Source organism: Tamandua tetradactyla, chromosome 3, assembly GCF_023851605.1.
Source record: "Tamandua tetradactyla isolate mTamTet1 chromosome 3, mTamTet1.pri, whole genome shotgun sequence".
Classification (NCBI taxonomy): domain Eukaryota; kingdom Metazoa; phylum Chordata; class Mammalia; order Pilosa; family Myrmecophagidae; genus Tamandua; species Tamandua tetradactyla.
Genome location: NC_135329.1, coordinates 167,359,029 through 167,378,170, shown reverse-complemented (window position 1 = coordinate 167,378,170; position 19,142 = coordinate 167,359,029). Strand labels below are relative to the sequence as shown.

Sequence of the window (19,142 nt, the reverse complement as noted above, 5' to 3'; positions counted from 1 at the left end):
TATTTGAAGGAAAAAGAATGAAGTAAACAAATATTGATCCCAAACTAAAAGATAATTTGAAAGAATCTTAGAGAATTATAAAGTATAGACAATATTAAAAATTGCTCTAATGGTTGTATTGTAAAATTAATACTTAACAGTTAAATGCAGTACTATATGCTTGCAGACTATGAGAATTAAAAGTATGTCTGAAGTTTTATTGTTAATTTTTTCCCATATTCAAATGTCTACCTTGAAACTTGTTAATACGGTCAATAGTATCTCATAGATGAACTAGTATTGACAAAAACATTAATAACGGAAGAGACCTATAAAATAACCTTTCTGATCTTGATAAATTTTTAAAATAATTTAGATAAATATTAAATGTATATATTAATATTGGTATTATTTATTTCATAAAATATTAAGAATCATTTGAATTTTCTAAATGAGCTATTGTGAGAATAGATTCAAAATATATTGTTAATATTACTGTGCCAGAATTGATGTTTTCATGTGCTTTACTCTGCCTTTTATTGAGGATATGTGAAGATTTTCACATTTACCTAATGGTATCAGAAGAAACCCTCATCCTAGAGCTATTATATTATAAGGTATTATATTTTTAGTAACAAGTACAGCAAGAAAGTCTTCTTCTGAGCCATATGGCTAGGTTTCTAGCAGCTATAGCTTAGGGTGGTCAGAGCAGGTCCTGGCTTTAGCTTAACGAGCACCAGCACTGCTAGAAACCCGAGGTAGGCTACTTTGGAAATGCTTACTGTTTGACTTCAACATTGTCTTCTTGTTGCTGGAAGCCCTGGTTCTGGCCATTGGCATATTGACCTGGGTGGAGAAGGGTGTTTTCTCCAACATCTCAGTACTAACTGATCTGAGAGTGGATCTTATGGTAGTTGGCGGGGTCATGTCTTCTGGGCCTTCCAGGAGAATATCTTGCTCAAATTTTTCCCTGTGCTCTTTGGTTTCATCTTCTTAATGGAGTTGGTAACAAGGATCTTAGCCTTCATTTTCAAGGGCTGGATAGGAGACCAGCTCAACCTCTTCATCAAGAATATTAAGACCTACTGGGGTGATATTGGCCTCTAGAACCTCACTGACTACGCTCAGGAATACTGATCTTGCAGCAGAGCCTGAGAGACCAATGACTGGAAACAGAGTATATTTCAACTGCAGGTACTTGAACCCAAGTTGGGTTCAAATACCCAGGACCCTGAGGAGTATGTCCTTAACAACCAGCATGGCTATAATGTCTAACTCAGACTGGAGCTGGAGCATCAGGTTTCCATCTACACTGAATGCTGTGTGGCCCAGTTTGAGATGTGGTTGCAGAATACTATAATCGTCATAGCCTGAGTCTTCATGGGCATCAGTCTCCTCCAGATCATAAGCATTTGCCTGGTCCAGAACCTAGTGAGTGATATCAAAACAGTGGAGGTCTGTAAGACTATCACACTGGCCATGGACACTGTCCTAGCCTAAGCAAGGCCCCTTACTGTACCTAAGATGGGCAAAGATGCAGAGTGTGTTTCTGCTTCAACCTGAGCCCCTGGGGCTCATGTGCACTGTCTGCCCAAGGAAAAAGCTGCTTTGGCTCTGACAGGGCATTTTGTCCTGGAGTCCTGTGGGCATAAAAGACACAGATGTGGGTAAGCCTGCACAGGGACCACCATCATGTCCACGGGGTGCTAGGTCCTCCAGAGGATTTAGAAGGGTTTACACCAGGTGGAGTGGGAGGTGCTACACATGTCCCCTCACACAGGCTGGGTGACAATTTTCTGTGCATAGCTGTGTAGGACAGGCTCTTGGACTTGCTGTTGTGGGTGACATCGCCTCAGAAAACTTTAGAGCTCACTTTTCTGCTGGCTGTGAACCTGCCAGTAGCCCTCCAATTCCTCAATGCTCTAGAATAAAAAATGACTGCAAGAATTGTGTCTCCCCTACTTGCCTGTCAGTATCAAACATCGTGATGACTAAACATTGTTCAAATAAACAAACCTTTGGAAACTCCCTACTACCACCACTAAAAAAGTCCTTTCCTCATTGAAATGCATATATTGTGACAAGTTTGATGGCCAATCTGAAAGAGGAAGAAGAGAGTTACAAGACAGATGCGTAACAAGAGAATGTAAGGACAGAGCTTAATTTAGTCTGGTTGTGGAGGAAGGAAGATGTGGTTAAGGAAGTACTTCCTGAGAAACAGATTTCAAAGGAAACTTGTTGGATGCATAGGTATTAACAAATGTGAAAGGAGGAGAGACTGAAATAGAACATGATATCGAACAGCTAGAAGCTGAAAGAGCTTGATGAACTCACTAAGAAACGTCAACTAGGTGATTAGGGATAAAATATTAGACAAGAATACAGAGCTAAAATGGACAGGTGTTGACAAACTCTTCAAGTCATGATAAGAAGCTAGAGAAGTTCAAAGACAGAAAACTGAAAGATTTTATGGAGATGTATATAATCCTATATTTGTTTAAAGGTAACCTCTGATATTTGATGAACATAGTAATTATACCAAGATTGACCCAACTCTTCTGCAGTTAACAGTTTTAATGGCTTAGAATCTAAAAGGCACTTTAAACATTGTCTTTCCAAATATGCATTTATTAAGAGTCCTTTTTGGTTGGATTGAAGCTGAACTTTATGTGTACAGAATTTCTGGTAATCTACAATGATTTGAAATCATTGCTTTCTATTCACAATGTTCTCAGTTTGATTTTTTTTTTTTTTTTTTTTTTTGTATTTTTGCTGCCGGAATGCAATATACCAGAAATAGAATGGCTTTTAAAAAGAGAACTTAATAAGTTGCTAGTTTGCAGTTCTAAGGCCAAGAAAATGTCCCAATTACAACAAACCTATAGAAATGTCCAAACAAAGGCATCCAGGGAAAGATATCTTGGTTCAAGTAGGCCGATGAAGTTCAGGGTTTCTCTCTCAAATGAGACGGCACATGGTAAATACAGTCACAGTTTCTCTCTTGCCTGAAAGGACACATGGCAAGCACAACGTCATCTGCTAGCTTTCTCTCCTGGCTTCCTGTTTCATGAAGCTCCCCAGGAGGCGTTTTCCTTCTTCATCTTCAAATGTCTCTGGCTAGTACTTTGCTTCTCGTGGCTATGTTGTTCTTCTCTGGCTCTCTCTGAATCTCTTTCATTCTCCAAATGTTTCCTCTTTTATGGGACTCCAGAAACTTCTCAAGACCCACCCAAATGGGTGAAGACATGTCATCACCTAATCCGGTTTAACAACCACTCTTGATTAAATCACATCTCCAGGGAGATGATCTGATTACAGTTTCAAACATACAGTATTGAATAGGGATTATTCTGCCTTTATGAAATGGGATTTAGATTAAAACATGGCTTTTCCAGGGGATATACATCCTTTCAAACCAGTACACATGGGCAGGCACTGGGAATTGAATCTGGGTCTTCGGCATGGCAGGCGAGAAGTCTGCCTGCTGAGCCACTGTATTCTTTTAATTTATTAATTAAAAGATAATTAATTCCAAACATGTGGATAGTACTGTAAAAATCAACCTGAAGTAGATTGCAGAAATTATGGATGGAATGTTATTCAAAGAAGAATATCAGCCTAGAATCTTTTTTTTTTTTTTTTTTTTTGCATGGGCAGGCACCAGGAATCGAACCTGGGTCTCCAGCATGGCAGGTGAGGACTCTGCCACTGAGCCATTGTGGCCTGACCCAGTCTAGAATTTTTAAATGAATTTATCTGGCAACCTCTATTCATGAGGTATACTGACACGTAAGGTCAAGGTGTGTTTCTATTTATGAGTCTTATGGAGATTTTTAGGGAATAGCTATGGATACAGAATAACATTGAAAACATGGTGATTAAATTACAATTCTAAGCATTATTCCATTTCAGTGACATCTTGATGGCTCACTTTTTCAAATGAAATATTGTACTCACTGCTTAAGATTATCAGAATTCTTTCCTAAAACATCCTAAGGTTAATGTTCTGATCAAGAGTGCAAATACATTTTAAAAAGTTTCATTTCCTCAGTGATTTCCCATCCTATTAGTTTTCTTCTCAAAAGTATATACCTGACAACTGGTATCACATTTACTGCAGACACTAAAATTCCTACTGTCAAGACAATTTACATATATCTGATGTCAAATCTTAATTGTGGAGAATAGTTCTGTATCTTTATTTCTCAGTTGGAAAACAAAGTAGCTAGAAGTTACCTTGTCAAGAAAAAGACTTTTCATCAAACTTGGACTAGAACTCTGTCTTCATACTGACTAGTTCTAGTGGATATCTGTGGCTTTGCCTAATACCCATTGTCTCATACTTTTTACAACAACCAATAATAACTTCAACTAACTTAAGCAAAATACATAAAAAGGAAATAAGATAATTCATAGACTAGAAGGGAAAGGTGAGAAATTTCTCTATAAAGGACAAGAAGAGCGTAAGTATACACAGAGAGCCAGGTAGCCAGGATTAATGGTTGTTCTAAGGGCTCTGCCCTTGCAAAAATGTTTTCATGTATTTTCATCATTTTGTGTCATAACTAAATCTTGGGAGTTTGCAAAATATTCATTAAAATTTGCTTCTTCTTCTTCTATAAGTTTTATTGAATTGTCACTCATGCTTGTCTTCCTCAATCAGTTAACTGATTTTTTTTTTTTTTTTTTTTTTACGTGAGTAGTGATTTCACTCCACCTGCTCAACATTAGTGAAGCTTCACCTAGGTATTGTGCTAGTTAACCACTGTGAATACAAGTCAGTCTATAGAAAGTAAGATTTTCATTGGTTAGATAGTGACCTAAATTTATAAATTACATATTGTTGAATAACTATCCTCCTAGAGTGAAAGTGGCATTATGAGAGATTTAAAAGCATATAAAAACAGTTAATAAAATCCAGTTTGGGTGGGACATGGTGGTTCAGTACGCAGAGTTCTCAACTGCCATGCCTGAGACCTGCATTTGATTCCTGGTGCCTGCCCATGTAAAAAAAAAAAAAAAAAAAAAAAAAAAAAATCCAGTTTATCATCTCTGTGTACTATTCAAACAATCTTTTCCTAAACCAAGTTCACTAAGATTTTTCATTTGTTTTTTATAGAAGTTTTATAGTTTTAGCTGTTATATTTCCATCTATTATACGTTTCAATTTAATTTTTGTATGTGGTGTGAGGTAATGGTCAAGGTTAATTTTATCACAAACACATCTCCATGTATTGTTAAGAATACCTTTTCCCTGTTGAAATATTTTGGCAAGTGTGCTGAAAATCAACTGGTCATATTTTTGTGACTTTACCTATGGGCTCTATTAGTCTGTCCTTTTGTTCTATGAATCTGCCTTCACGCTAATATTGCACTCTCTTAATTACTGTAGTTTATAATAGTTATCAGAACCAGGTTGCATATGTTTTCCAAAATTAGTCCTTTTTCAAATAGTCATGATGCAGCCCTTTGCATTTCTTTTCTCACCAAGGGTTCTTTCTTTTTTTCATATTTTCTCATTTTCTTTGGGCTTTTGTTTGGGATGCAGTTATGTAATTTGATATCTGTTTGATTTATTTAAGTAAATCCAGGATTGGTCTTAATCTAGGACTAATTAGACCCTCTACAAACACTTTACCCTGAGGAAACAGCTCAGTTTATTCTTAACTGGTGGTTCTATGAGAGCTCCAGAGATTATTCTGGCTGCATTTTTGTAGTAGTTCTTTTCCTTCTGCCTGGTTTGCGGTAGTTTCCTCACAGTGCACTTCTCAGGCAGACTAATGAGAACCCTTTCCTATCTTTGGATCTCTCTTTCTCCCTGAACATCTTTCCCTCCAGTACTCTGCCCCATGATTTCTACCTATTTTTTGCCTTCCTGAACTCTGGTCCGTGTCTTCTCAATTTAGGGAGGCCCTCTTGGATTCTTCTCACTGAACAGTTGGCCTGGGAAGTTTCTCCAGATAGTAACTGGAGACAATCACAGGGTTCACATCATATATTTTTCTCTTCTCAGGGATGATCATCCCATGTTAAAAAAATAGTAAATAACAAGCCTCCACAGACCAAAAGAATTTGTGGAATCAGTTATCTTTTTAAAAATATTTTGCTTTAAATATTTTTGGTAGGAAAAAAAATACTTCAGATCTTAAAATTATAATTTTTTTTGCCTGAACTCCCACTGTGCACTGCTTACACATTAATATTCTATGTCCCATCAATGATTTCTTTCATTTTATAGTGTTCTTTACTGTTGCATGGAAACTATTTGTCCAAAATTCTCAGTGCAACTATCTTAGCTAAATCAAGTGTTCGCTTGGTTTTATTAATAAGAAACTCTTTTGCTTTATTGTTCATTCTTTCTTTAATCTCAAATTTTACTCCACAATGGAAACATTCTTACCATTACTGATTGTATGTCACAACCCTCTGTCTCTAATTTAAATTCTCTTTCTATACGTTGATTCCAGCTCTGCAATTAGCTAATTTTATTAGCTTTGGCAAATTGTTTACTATTTACTTTGATTTTCTCATCTTCAAAATCACCATAAAAACAGTAACAATGCTACTGAATCTATATAAGGATTGTGGCGTACTAATAAAATTCCTAAGAAGATAGTTTTGTACTTAGAAGGGCTCAATATGTGTTTACTGCTACTTCTTTTACTACTCTTATCACTACTACTTCCATTTCTAAATTTTGTTCTGTTTATAAATTTTATAATTGAAATTCATGAAGGCCCAGACTTCTCTGAGAGCTCGTTTGGCTCATAGTTTTTGTTGTTGTTGTGGTTGTTTTTTGGCTACTAGTTTTAATACCTTATATATTCACGTTTCTCCTTATTTATTCTGTTTCTCTGGCTGCTGCAATACGACCCAGTTGCACCTATTTAGAACATAACGTCTAATATTTTAGATGTCATGTTTACTTCCTTTCTTTTTCCTTTAATTCAAAATATAATTTTATAAGATGTTTGAAGATCTGGTGGTAGTTTAATTGATCAGGAAAAGGGACAAATCAATTGGTGAGGGTATGAGTTCTATTATGAAAATGCTAAGATTTCATGTTCAAAATTAAAGGAGTAGATGAAGAAAATGGTTTCGTAGTCGCAGGCAGTATTTCAGTAATCCCATTTTTCCTCTCAATTCCAATAGCCGCAGGTATCATTCTAGTATTATATTACTAAACTTACTTTGCATTAGCCTTCCTAGTCTATATGTAATATGTTCTTCCTAGGGGAAAACTGAGGGCTTCTCTTACAATGTAATATTGAATGAATCACTTTTCCATTTCCAAAGTCTTTAGTGACAACAAATCTTTTCACAAATTAAATCAAATCTTCCCGTTATTGTCTTCAAAGCTTCCTACTTACAGCCCATTTCAGATCTAATAGGTATCCTTTTCCTGTGTTGCCCACACTCAGGCTATTTCCTTCAGAGGGAAAAAAAATTCTATTTGCTTCCACTTTTATAGAACTCACTCTGTTCGATTTGCCTATTATATCATAAGCTATTGCTTATTTTTTTCAGTATGTTCATTTACAATGATATAAAAAAAGAAAATAGACAAATATCAAAAAAATTTAAAAAGCAGCAATCTAATTCAGACAAAGTTTGAAGTTAAAGTGTTATCAATAGAATTACATGTGTTTATGACCTGACAGGAGAAAATTAGCCAGTGCTTATATAACTGACTGAAAAACAACAATTAGATTTTATAAAACATCATAGAAACTTCTTCCTTGGATTGTTATTTAATTTGATTTGAGTTATGATCATTACATAAAGTGAACATTTTATTTTAGGGAGAGCAATTATTTTTCCATAGATACATTTATTTTCTAAATTATGACATTAGAAAATTCTGCCAATTTCTTTCTTCAAAGTGCTTTCATCTGGTGTTTTAGTTTTCTTGCTCATGTGTTATTTAAAAATTGTTTACCCATTGTAATCTAGACCACTTTCGTATATGAACATTTTTGGGGAATATGCTTTAGAGGAAAAATTAACAAATAATAAATCTAAAATATTCATGAAAACATAAGTAAAATACAAGGATAAAATAAAATATGCTCTAATACATTAAATACATTTAAGTGCATGAAATTTTAAAAATTGAAAGTTCCCTTAACTCTAAATAGCACAGTGATTAGAATAACGTTTAAAATATAATAATATATATTTAACACTAATTCAAAAGCTTGGACCCTTTAAAAAGGTAAATCCAAGCGAAAGATGCATATATTTTATCAGTTTAGTTATTATTTTATAGGTTTAATTTTAAAGGTTTAATATTTTAATTGCTATTTTATAGGTTTAAAGATGCTGTGGGAAAAAATCTTTACATCTTTAAATTTGGACCTATAAATATTAAACTATTAATATTTATTTAAATTATACTTAGAAATTTAATTTAATTACTTTCTAATCACCAGATACATGTGAATGGGTAAATTTGGAATTTCTATGTCCCCCTGCATGATGAAAGAACAAACTTGGATAGCAGTTAAAAGAAGTTATAGGACTTGGGTTATAAGTATATCATGAAGAGTAGTTTTTTAGAAAATTTAAATTATACCAGATATGTTAAGAATTTATATATATATATATATATATATATATAATATTTAATGGATACGTGTATATATGTATTTATATTTATATATGTGTATATATATATGTTCTTTGTGTATATATATTATATTTTATTTATATCCCTTTAAAAAAAAGTGTTTTGCCTTTGGTTATTTGGCTGTTTACATAGATTCTTGTAAATCTTATTCAGAGTATATGTTTTGTAAGAACATTTGAAAGTCTCTAGACCAGAACATCTAATCATTAATATTAGTTTGGCTAATAACTCTATAAAGAGAAAGTATCAAAATTAATAAGTAATTAGGAGCATTATTGATCATTTTATTTGCCTTGTGGATGAATACACAGTAGATATATGTTTATGATAAGAAATAAGACATTTTTGCATGGTTCATATTTATACATAGACAAGTTTTTTTTTTCAATTTTATATAATATTTAGAAAATTAAATCAATTCTCACTTAGAAGTTTTCCAAGTTATGTGTTTGGTAACATTTTTATTGAAAAGGCATGATAATTTTGAAAATATTCATAAGCAAATGTTCTCAGTCTGGATTAACACAATAATTATTTTGCAATTTTAATCTCCTTGAAAAGATTCTGTTTGCTCATACATGCATATGTGTTTATTCAGGAAAAAAATATGTTGTAGAATCCTTCATCATCTTTTTTCTCTCCATCATTTCAATTTTTGCAGAATTCAATTGATGCATAAAATTATTAAGGTTTTCTACTCTTCCAAACATTCCTGTCTAATTTCCTGTGACCATCATTGTTAGGTTCAATCAGAATTATCGCTAAGCACATTTTCTAACTCTGAGACTACTTTAAAGCTACTGAGTAATGTGAGTATTTGGGTCTTAACCTATTTCATTTGTACATTGCCAGCTGTGATGGTTTGGAGCTGAACGTACCCCAGGAAGACATGTTCTTAAACTTAATCCATTCTTGTGGGTCTTAGCCCATTTTAGGTGGGAACTTTTGATTAGGTTACTTTAGTTAAGGAGCAGGTGGCTCAGGATGGGTCTTTATTCCTTTACTGGAGTCCTTTTCAAACAGAGTGAAACTCAGAGAGAAAGTCACAGTGGGAGGAGCCAGAAGCTGAATATCAAAGGACTCTGGAGGAGAAGGGAGAGACCAGGAGATGCCACTATGCTCACTGCCATGTGACAGAGGAACCAGCATCTACAAACCCCAGGCAGCCAGCCAGCCTGGGAACACCACAGTCTTCTAGGAGAGAGCATTATCTTGGGACAGCTTGATTTGTGCTGTCTCTTAGCCTCTAAACCCTGATCCATTAAATTCCCATTGTTTAAGCCAGTTCATTGCATACTGCTCTAGAGCAGGCAAGGAAACTAAAACACCTACATATTCAGAAAATCGATAAATTAAATTTACACAAGTTCAGTAAAAGCTTAAAGGTTTAAAACCTATTTTTAAAATTTTATTACATTTTTCATGCAAATTATAATAAAATTTGGGCATTGCATTATTTTTTCTAAAGTAGAATTCAGAAAAAATCCTAAGAAACCATCCAAGCCTTACTAACTGTTAAAGCATCAGTAGAAAGATTGCAAGCATATTTTTGCCAGGGGTATTTGGGGAATAGCCTTCAAGTAATTTTGTTTAGAGAAAAGTTAGATAAACAACAGTAACATTAATAAAAGTATTCTTTATGAATTGGTATTTATGTTTATCTTTTAAAATTATTAAAACTGAAGAAGGTTATAAATACTTTTAAAGCAATATATTGATGGTCTTCTCTTTGGGGTAATTTCCTTGGAGCAGTTTGCGGTTAGATTCCTGACCTAATTCATTTGACATCCATGTGAATTGAAGTCTGATAAGTTAGATCAATATACTTATTCTGAATTAATTCAGATTTGTATACAATTGGTAATGATAAAATAAAATGCAGTAGATCAAGTCAACACCCATGCATATATTGGACTGCACTGGCCTATTTGTTCAAAGACGGTTAATGTCAGGTTTAGTCACAACACCTGCCTACACAGAGACTGACAAAATAATTGTTAGTAATCAAGTAAGAGAATGGTAGCTAGGATGTTTAAATTTACTCCTAAGAAATACCTTGAGCATTCCTGGCTCCAATCAATCGTTGCCTGAATGGAGGTAAATTTACAGTCTGATTTTATAAAACCAATTAAATAGGAAAGCACATTAGTTTTCAAGAAATCCTCACAAAGTCAGTAATAGTAACACCTAGACCAAACTTAAAGAAATCACACTTGACAAGGGAGCTGAGGTATAAGGAGGGTACCTTAATTTCCACTCACTTTCTTGTCTTGGCTATATCCCCTCCCCCTAAATAAAGCAAATGCCTATTTAAAAAAGAAAGAACAATGAAAGAATAAAAACTCAATGCTAACAGAATCTGTCAATTCTAAAACAATGAAATATTCAGAGCAACCAAGGCAGTTGTCTGCCATTGGTAAGAGATAGAGAAAGGAAATCAATATTTATTGCTCTCAGTGAACCAACTCTGGCATGCAGTATTGATATTTTCAACAGTATGGAAAAGGTTTTCTCAGGAAAAAAAAATTCATTTTTTAAAAATTTCAACTAAAAGGCATTTTATGCCTTAGGTTGATTATTACATCATGACGATAGATAATTTAAAAGATATAAACTTTCTTCTGATTACTGTGAAGTGTAGATTCTAAACATTGCTGTAATTGGTAATGTTCTACAGATTGATTAATTCCAAATATATACATTTACTTCAACAGGTAGCTTCAATAGATTTCTTTTTCTATGAGAAGAACAAAAAATGCTTCTTATCCTCAGCTCTCAATCCAACATGCTTGTTGATCACAGCATTTATTGCAGGCACCTTTAATAAATTTGTTTTCTTCTTTGGCCTGCAGTCCTTAGGGACAAATCCTTGGATTAGAGAGACACTGCTGTGGGTGACTTTTGGTTGTTATTTAACTTTGATGCAGCTGAGACCACTCTAACTAATGCTAGCTTACTGACCTTTGGCTCCAAGTGGAAGGAATTCATTTGAAAATTAAATGCTTCTTGGAACATTCCCTAGTGTTAGAACCTTGATCTAAAAGTGAATCATTGCTTGTTCTCCATTGACCTCTGTTTGCAGTGTACTGTGTGACCTAACAGCATTTGAATAGCTATCATTTTCTCTTAAGACAAACTAGGGTTAAAATGAACAGAGGCAGAAAACTTGTTTCTTTATTAATTTTATCTGAAATGATTCTGTAATTGACATCAATATAAATGTTCACTTTGACTGCAACACTATTTTATTCTAAAAACTAACTAGGATTAGCCTTTTGTAACAAAGTAAATGCATATTATCTTTTGAATTTCTATTTATTTATTTGAAATTAAATAATAAATAGATTCTCAAGTTGAACAGAGTTGGTTAAGGTAGGAAAAAAATCACATGGTAGAATAGATAGAAGCATATTTATTAATAGATATCTGAAATGAGAGTAAAGAGACCAGATGAGCAAAATCTATATGGTGATCCAGACTACTATGATGCAGTATATAAAGGCTTTTATGTTAAAATTGTTTCTTTTAGTTAGAACATAAATTACTTGCATAACACCACCAATTTATACAAACATAAGTAAGGTTATTGTGTTAGTCGTTTTACACTTTTGTCGTTTCTTGTTCAACTCATCACCAAAGCTTGTTGATCACTCATATTTAAATTCAAATCATACTTTACTGCAAATTAGACTATCAGATCCATTGTCTACTTGGATTAGTGAGAGGTCCAAGATGAGATAACTCTGGGTCTTCTACTGGTCTGACCATGATCTTGGGTCTGAGATGACATAACCTTGATAGCCCTCACTCCTCAAGTGACATTCATCCTCTGTCTGGAATCCAGATGAAGTTAAAATCCCCATGATGAGGACTCTGTGAACACCTTAAACCTCAGTGTGCTCTTCCTCTAATGTTTTGGACATGTTGAACATCCTGAGACAGATACCAGTTAATGAGAATTTCAGCCTGGCATGCAAAAATCAAGGATAGAATCATTACCTGAATATGATAACACCTATAAATTTATAATGGGAGGAAATGTGTTGCTTCTATGCTGTGGAGGCAGATGTAGACTGCTATTAGTTAGAGGCATTAAGTGTGATTTGCTCTGATTTGAGTGTTTTCCCATTTTAGCTATCACAGTTATAAAGGAACACCTCTTCACCCAAAGCAGATTAAATTCCTAAATTGTATTTTGGAATCATGATGGGGTTAGTGAAATCCATGTTGAAGTTTGGTATGCTCTGCATATTCAGTTTTTCAGAATATCATTTTATCAAAAAAATGATTTGTATTTCTTATAAAAATGCTTTATTTTTTTCAGTTAATATTCCTCATTTAGTCCAGGTTTAAACTTAGAATAAAATTAAGGAGTTTATGCATGAAGTGTTTATTTGCTCGCATAACCAAGAAGACAGAAATTAATTCTGAGTAATTACTAAAATATGTTTGAGTGACTAAACTGTTAAGTGATATGCTCATGTGGTATCTATAGATACATAAATTAATGGCACAAGACATTTTATTTTTCAATTACAGGATGAGTGTAAGCACATATATAATGAAAATATTTAAACTTCTCTTAAGTTAATATAATCAATTAGTAACCAATTTGACATTTTATAATTTCAGATGAATTATTTTTAAATATGTTAATGCTTTTTTCCCAGAAAGTAGTGTATGATGACAGTATTTTATAGAAGAACACCAAACTCACAATCCACACACTCTGATTTCTCTAGTTACCTGTAGGACCCACTTTTATTCCTCACTGTGCAGTTGGGCAGGAAAGATTATAGCATCTATAGTATCACTTTTTTACTGTTATCATCTTTTTTATCTTATTTTCTTAAATCTGTTCTCAGTATGGCAGATAAGATGATTCTACGAAAATGCATGTCAGACTATATCAACTGTTTAAATCCCTTCCTATACCATTCATAGTAAAGTCACAATAAAAAAACCAATGGCATAGAAACCCTGAAGAGCCTAGGTCCATGTTATCTCTCTGCCCCATGGCCTACTTCTTTCCCCTGGCATAGTCCACTGCAGCTTGGTTGCCCATTTTGTTTCTTAAAAAAGATTGTTCTTACCTCAAAACATTTGTTCTTGTTCTTCATATTCTCTCAGTATATTCTTTACCCAGATGGAAATACAGCTTGTTTTCTCAACTAGTTTAAGTCTTTTTAAAATATCAATGCTTTAGTTTTGCTGCTCCTGACCTCCTACATTAAAATCAAAAATATCTTATCCTGGTATTTCCTATTATACTTTCCAGATTTACTTCATTTTATAATCCTATTACCATCTGTGCCGGTTTGAAGCTGTTATGTACCCCAGAAAAGCCATGTCCTTTAATCCTTATTCAATAATAATGGGTAGAATCTTTTTGGTTATTTCCATGGAGATGTGACCCACCCACATTGTAGGTGGTAACTTTTGATTAGTTGGTTTCCATGGTGATGTATCTCTGCCCACTCAATGTGGGGTTGCTTACTGGAGTCCTTTAAGAAGGAGTCATTGTGGAAAAAGTCACAGAGCCAAGAGAGCCACACAGCCAGAGGTCTTTGGAGCTGCAGAAGGAGAACACTACCAGGGAATCCTTATGCAACAAGAAGCCAGGAGAGAAAGCTAGTAAATGTCACCATGTGCCTTTCCAGCTGACAGTGGTGGTCTGGACCCATCAGCCTTTCTTGAGTTAAAGTAGCCTCTTGTTGGTGCCTTAAATGGACATTTTCATGGCCTTGGAACTATAAACTTGCAACTAAAATTCCCTTTTTAAAAGTCATTTCATTTCTGGTATATTGCATTCCAGCAGCTTACAAACTAAAACACCATCCAATTATCTAACACTTGCTTATTGCCTGTCTTACCCTGTCTAGCTCAATGAGAGCAGGAATTTTGTTAACAGATGTATATGCAGAGCCTAGAAGAGTACCTAACATATAGCAGATAGTCAATGATAGTTGTTAAGTAAATTAATGAATGACTGCATTGATATCATTTTAGTTGGGTTCTGTGATGACTTAGGAACTCCCAGGTGTTCCAGTGCTTGCACTCAAAACAGATGGATTCTATCTCGGATGACACACTCTAAACTGGGGTTCTCAATTGTAGTATTCAAGCTTAATACATACTATGCTTCTAATTGTCTACCAGACAAAATTGTAGCTTCAAAAATATCATCAACAACATCAGGGCAAGGAATAAGAAGTCAAAATATGTTAGTTCTAGTCCAAGTTAGGGAGTAACCATTTAATCAACTGTTATCAATAGCGTATTTTCATCTCTGATAAATTCTTTGGATTAGATCAAACATTTTGAGCCCTGAGAAGTAGGAGAGTACAGTGGTGTGGAAATGGGTTTGGAAAATTATTCTAATTAAAGCAAATATGCAACAAGTATAGTCAGTGGATTGAATAAATATTTAGGTCAATTATATGTGTATATTCCTATTTTTCAAATATATGTTGATATTATAGTGATATTAATAAAGTATAAATTATTTAAAAATACTGAATCATTTCAAAATTAAAATTTTAATATGTTCTGAGAATGTATGGACACTATGTTAAGTGATATAAACAAGTAAAATAACTAGGAGCACATAATAGTAATCTGGTGTCCATCATTCTATCATAAAATCAGTTCCTGAAATAACATAAAGCAAGCATACCAAGTGTACACTTACATAAACACAATGTGTCTCCTAACATTGTTTTCTTTTAATGCAATGTACTGGGTAAAATAAATATTTTATAGATCTTTGTCTCTTTATGCAATTATATATGTATATATCTTTAATTACATGTGATTTTTCTCAAGCTTTTTAGGAATAACTATCTCACTTTGATACTAAAAATTCATGACATGATACTACTGCTTGGGTTTATTATATCCCATGATCTCAATGCACCTCTAAATGAAGAAGAATGTTTAAATTTAACTAATAATTGGGATGTAGACAAGTCGTAGCATGAATTATTGGACATCTCCTCATTTTCTTAATTCGGTAACCTCTCAATTATAAACATTTGACCATTTTCCAAAATGCAGTCAGGATAAACTTGACTTTTCAAAGGGCACATGTGAATTATTATGGCATATAATTTACAAAAGTCAAGTATTCTTGGATTTTACTTGAGTTAATTGCTTGACTTAAATGAAAACTGTCTAGAATTATGAAAACATAATGTGATTGTGGCTATATGCAGGATATATTCCCTCCATTTCCATGTGTAAAGCCTTGTTTTTTAAGACATTAACACAGATTTATATTTTGAAAATATTACCAGAAGTTACTTTGTTTTTATTTACAATGTTAATTCATTTTCTTTAGATAGCTGCTATGGTATTTATGCTTCCTTATTATCAAGCCTTATACAAAATAAATATAGCTGTGGAGCAAGTTACTACATGGTATGTCATGGGAACACTGTCTCAGGTACTTCAGAAACTTTCAGCAAATGACTACTTTATTACTTACATAACTCAAAGGGTCCAAAAGAGCAGGGGAAGCTATCCCATCATGGCTGATCTCCTGGGCAGCCCAACTTCTTGGGTCAGGGGCAGTGGATGGCAGCTCTGTACAACCCACTTCAGTTGGAGAGGCGAGACCAATCTGTGCCACTCAAGGATGGGATATTTATAACACGCAGATAGTGGTAGCCTGCCACTGAGAGTTCCAGCCTTGAAAAACAGCTGCAACTGCCACTCTTGGTTTCCAGTTTAAGATATGGTCAAGCCATTCCAGTAGACCTAACATTCCCTGGCACTATGGAATGAAAACATATTGAAACAGCTACACAGAAAAGAAAAGGAGGAGAGGTTGGGTGAGGACAGGGAGATGGCTGGTAGTTGTGCTCATGACTTTCCAGCAGTCCAGCCCTCATCCTTTCAACCAAGCTTGGTCTGCCCATTAGCTTTCACAATAGCCCACCTCCCACCACAGAAATGAAGGCAGAGACATGTTGGGCAGGCTGGCCCATGGCGTTCAATAATTTTGACAGTCTGGAACCACAGATGATAGCTTCTACATTCAAGTGTCAATAGTCTATACTTAGCTACCCGATTCCACTTGCCTTTTTTCACTGGCTACTCAGAGATATTGTAGGGAGAGATAGTTGAGCAGAGGACACCGCAAATAGAAAGTCTTTTATGAATGTATTGACATCCTTTTGCCCAACAGAGGGGCAGTTTTTCCAGCAGTAAGGCTTCTGTCTATATCTTTTAATCCCATATCTCATTTTCTGTAAAAGTCTCAGACCTTTGTTCTCACCTCCAGGTTCCCATGTTTAATTATATTATTCCTATTGGATTGCGTGCTCTCCAGACTGGTTTTTCCATTCTTGCCTACTTCTCATCACCATCTCCACTACATAATAGCTATAAAAATGATCAAATTTGCCTATATTACTTTTTTAAGCCAGTCGAGCACATCTTTATTTTATATCATATGATATAGACATAGACAAGGACTGTAAATAAATTCAGATAAAAATATGAACATAATAAATGTAATAATTCATATCATGTCAAGCATGTATTTACTAAACTCTATATATTTTTCTTTTGCATGTGCAGGAACCAGGAATCGAACATGGGTCTCCGTGCCTGCTGAGCCACCAGGGCCTGCCCTAAACTCTATTTTTATGAAGGTGATGGCCCATGTCTTCAACAAGCCTTCAGGGGAGTGAAGAGTTTCTGAGGGCTTGGAGATGAATAAGGTACTTGATTGTAGGCTAAGATGAGAATGCCTGTGTGTGTGGGGGGGAGAGGGGTGCTGTTAGAAAATCGGTGTCCTGCTGCATGTGTGGTTTTCTATCCAGCTTTTCCTTTTACCGTATCACTATCTGTATCAGTAGCTATTTTTGAAAACATAAAAAAAGAGACCATACTTAATCTAAAAACAATAACAGTTTTGTATTCTTCTAATATAATTCAACTGTCCTGCATACAATAGAAAAGGCACTATCTCCTCCCCTAGAAAAGGATGCAAGTCCTTGGATAATATTCACTCTTAAATTTGGTAACCTTGTAACTTAAATACTGTGACATAATGTTAATATAATTTATGTTATATGATAAGGGAATAAGATAGGGAAGAAAATGAAGATATTTGCTTTATGTATACATACAAACATGTTCATAACAAAACTAGGAAGAAATACTAAAAAAACATTATAGTAGGGGTGCACAGGTGGTTCAGTGGTAGAATGTTCACCTGCCAAGCATGACCTGGGTTTGATTCCTGGCCCATGCACCTAAATCAATCAATCAATCAACCAATCAATCAATCATGGCAGTCTTCATTTCTGCCAAGTGGTCTTGTGGATATAACTTGTATTTATAACAACTTTCTTCCACTACCCATTTCATATCCCCTTTACCTTCAGCAAGCACCTCACCTGGTCTTGATTCCTTGCCTGATTGGGTGACCTAAACTCCTGAAGTGTCTGGGCCATTAGTTGTCCTGGCTAGATTGGGTTGTTGCAGTTTTCTGTTGATTTTAAGCATAGAGCATAGGAGTACTGAGATACCGTAAGGGATCCCCTGTATTCAAGGCAAACTCTTACTTACTTCCATTGTGTAGTTGCAGTCCCATTTATTCTGGATAATCAGGACAAATCACCCTAGTCAGTATGGTAATTCCCTGCCTTCTTTTAGAACTAAAACCTGTAGACCAGGAGAGCCTAATGTTACAGGGACAGGAAGCAAACATCTTCCTAGGGGATCACTAGGGGAATAGCACCATTCCCCAAGATAATCAACCTGCTGTTTCCACCCTTTGATTCCTGGACCTCTGAATCCTGGCTATGGAAGAAATAGCAGCGTAGAGTGGATGCTGATTTAGAGCCTATATAAGCTCCTGGAGAACATTGCCCCAGTGCTGTAAAGCATTGCAAATATATATATATTTATATAGATATCTTAAATATATATATATATATATATATATATTTGAAGAACAGATCTGTGAGACTGAGGGGCATAAGGATAGAAAGGTAGGCCAGGACCAGGTTATTAATAATCCTACATGTAATTCAGCACAACTCTTATTTTATCCCCTGGGTAGATGATAGGAAGATCATTGAAAATTGTCTGTGCTGTAGATGGAGCTATTCAAATATAACATGGGATGCAGTGGAAATTAATGTATTTCATATTTTACTACATAGAAGGAAATCTACAAAAACTAATGAATAATACTTGTTAGTATGTTCAGTGAATATTTGAAGTTTTTGTCCAGCATCTATACCTTTTCTGTTAACAAAAGTATATATTTCCTTTATTGAATTTACCCTTTTCCCATTTATTCCATATTGTTCAGTGGGGCCTGAACTTATCCTTAGTTCCATGTATGAAACTGTGACCCATGCTTGGCAAACAAGAACATCTACTCACACTCTACAGGGTCTGAATATTTGATTATACAATGGGAGTATCTACCCTGGAACCATTAAGAAAGTGAGGCTCTGTTTTACTGATGCCTCAGTGAACTGAGCCTGTCAGCAGTTGTTTTGATAACTCATGG

At 34.7% G+C, this 19,142-nt stretch overlaps 1 long non-coding RNA gene and 1 pseudogene across 1 annotated transcript in view; both read left to right on the top strand.

The window, feature by feature from the left end:
* The window catches only part of LOC143676475 (uncharacterized), a 71,606-nt gene that overhangs the window by 34,441 nt on the left and 18,023 nt on the right, over positions 1-19,142 (top strand). Inside the window, exon 5 of the long non-coding RNA XR_013172112.1 lies at positions 17,192-17,334. This is a non-coding gene — a long non-coding RNA (uncharacterized LOC143676475). The remainder of the gene's footprint in view (positions 1-17,191; positions 17,335-19,142) is intronic.
* On the top strand, positions 552-1,479 carry LOC143676830 (tetraspanin-17 pseudogene; annotated as a pseudogene).